Consider the following 2,947-nt stretch of genomic DNA (forward strand, 5'->3'; position numbering starts at 1 on the left):
TTAGTGTTGATTAGAAGACGAATAAAATTTCTCATAATGACTGCATCTGTTCTGTATAGTTTTCAAACAAGACTCTACCACGTCTGTTTGATAGCAATCTTACATACTGCTTGGTGAGTGATGAAAAGTATCAAACTAGCGGAAAGATATCTTCTTTATGCTATTTTTTCGATAATATGGAAAGATATCTTTCAGTTGACTTTTCACTTTTTTTGCCGAAAAGACTAAACACCCAAAAGCCCAAAACACCCAAACCAGAAAGATGACAAAAAGACGTTCTTTTTAAATTGTTTTTTGACAAAACTAAAAAACATTTTATAAACATCTTTTCGTCTTGTCGAAAAGACAAACTAAAAACGATATCTTTCCGTCAGCTTTTAAACATCTTTTCGATTTGTCGAAGACAACATTTCGTTATCTTTTAGTATTTTGTGCTGTCTAGGAGATTATGTACACTCAGATCGTACTTTTCTATTTTACTTCTGTGTAAGCTTCAAATTCATATAATTTGAAGATCTCACTATATTCTTTATATTATTAAAATGTAGTAGAAATTATTTCTTGTTTGGATATACATATACTTGGATTTTATTTAATGTTTATACCATGTGAAGAATAACCTACATAATAACAAAAAACTATTATATATACAATATAATTTACACCATTTTTTGTTTTTTATACAGGTTTTAGTTTACCACAACTATTTGCACATTTTGTTTTATTCTGGAGGATCTTTTATTTTGTATAAGGAAAACAAAGAAAATGGAAAGTGCGAAATGCATGATTTGTTGGTATTACACCACAGACGACACCAGCATCCCTTTAATAGGTGCTCATGCTCACGACGGCCTGAAGAAATGGCAAAGCGTGAATTTAAAAAATCGATACTAATACGTAATGCGATCATTATTTCGACAAATAGATTAGAAGAATTTTTATGAGGCTTAACTCATAACAAAGGATAGTTTAGCACAAAATCACTTCTAGTTACTTTAACTAATTGTAAGAGCAAAATGGTTAAGGAAAGAGTCATATCAAAATACTTGAATAAAAGTACTCGGTATTCTCAAAAAATGCTCAAGCATTTAGAAAGCAGTTAGAATATCAGTTTTTATTTAACATAAACAATGTATTTATTTAACGTAAAAGATGTATTTATTTTAATTTTTAAGGTCCGCTGATACACATATATACGTATATTTATGTGTGTGTATATACGTACACACAAAACTGTTTATAAATTCAGAACCGCTTGCGATTTTCTTGTATTTTACAAAAATTTAAGTATTTTGGTGAAAAAAAATCATAGAGAAGATTTCAAAAGCATTAAAAAAAAGAAAAATAGGGCTTCAAATCGGTATTTGAATTTTATCTGTATGATATTTCGTTTTTAAATTACGTAAAATTGAAATTGATATTTTTTTCGATATTTTTTGTAACGTACAACTTGGATGGAATTTTATCATCGGATAAAATTTAACAGACAAGCATTTTAAAATAGATTTTCTAAGCTTTAAAATGCCTTTTGATAAAAATTGCTACGGTGCTTTTTCGCAAAGATATCGAATTTTTCATTGTGTAAAGGACTCCGCACAAAACATATGGAAAATGGATCCGGTTAATTTGACTGAATTTGTAATATGTTGTAGTTCTGATGGTCCTGATCAAAAGTCGTGCCATGGTCACGAAGTAAAATAATAAACAGTTTTTGAGTTATTATACATCAAATTCTACCAAAACAGCGATTTTTTGACAGAGTTTGATATTTTTTGTAACGTACAACTTGGATGGATAACTCAAAAACTGTTCATTATTTTACTTTGTGTCTATAGAGACTTTTGATTGGAATGATCAGAACTACAACATATTACAAATTCAGTCAAATTAGCCGGAACCCATTTTCCGTATGTTCTGTGCGAGGTCCTTTTGTTTAAAAATGTAATTTTTCTAAAATGTTTTTTATTTCGAAACTGAAAAGTTTTTAGAAAAAAAACAAAAGGGAAGAAATATTTATTATAATGTGCTCTTGATTCGCATAAATTTTTTCAAAACTTTTTAAAAACTTTTTCCGACGGTCAATATATTTCATAAAATTAAATGAAAAAAAGTTTTTAAATATTTTGAAAAAATATGTAATATATTGTACAAACCAAGAACATTATTATAAATATTTTTCCCTGTGTCTTTTTTCGGTAAATCTCTTAGTTCAAAGTCAAAAACATTATTTAAAAAAATATATATATATATACATATATATAGAAAAGGTAACACATTTTTTTACGTAATAAAATTTTGTATAATAAAAAATTCGATATCTTTGCGAAAAATCAATGTAGCAATTTTTTTCAAAAAGTATTTTTAAAGTTCAGAAAGTATACTTTAAAATGTTTGTTAAATTTTCTCTAATAATGTTCCATCCAGGTAGAACGCTTAGAAAAATAATAAATATTAAAAACAAAATTTCAATTAAAAAAATTTTCAGATTCCATTTTCAATTTTGTGTAATTTAGGAACAAAATACCATAAGGACAAAATACAAACGCCAGTTTGAAACTCTATTTTTCCTCTTTAACCCTTTTAATATTAACTTTAGTCGTCCACGATACTAGCGATCTTTTATAATACGGTCAGTTCCGGCAAGGCGACTATAAACTGTAAGTGACGCGCATTAACAGTTAGACGTAAACATATGTCACTCTATCTTTAAAGTGGGCACTTGTGGCGGCGTCTACAGAGAAAGCTTACTCGCGGACGGCAAGGAAAGAGTTAAAATACATTTTTAAAAATTCTACGATTTTTCTTTTCACTGAGATACCATACTTAAGATTTTGTGAAATGCAAGAAAATCGCAAACGTTCCCAAATTTATAAACGGCTGTGTGTGTGTGTGTGTGTGTGTGTGTGTGTGTGTGTGTGTGTGTGTGTATGTGTGTAAAATATATTAT

The sequence above is a fragment of the Trachymyrmex septentrionalis genome, unplaced genomic scaffold, assembly GCF_001594115.1.
Source record: "Trachymyrmex septentrionalis isolate Tsep2-gDNA-1 unplaced genomic scaffold, Tsep1.0 scaffold107, whole genome shotgun sequence".
Lineage (NCBI taxonomy): Eukaryota > Metazoa > Arthropoda > Insecta > Hymenoptera > Formicidae > Trachymyrmex > Trachymyrmex septentrionalis.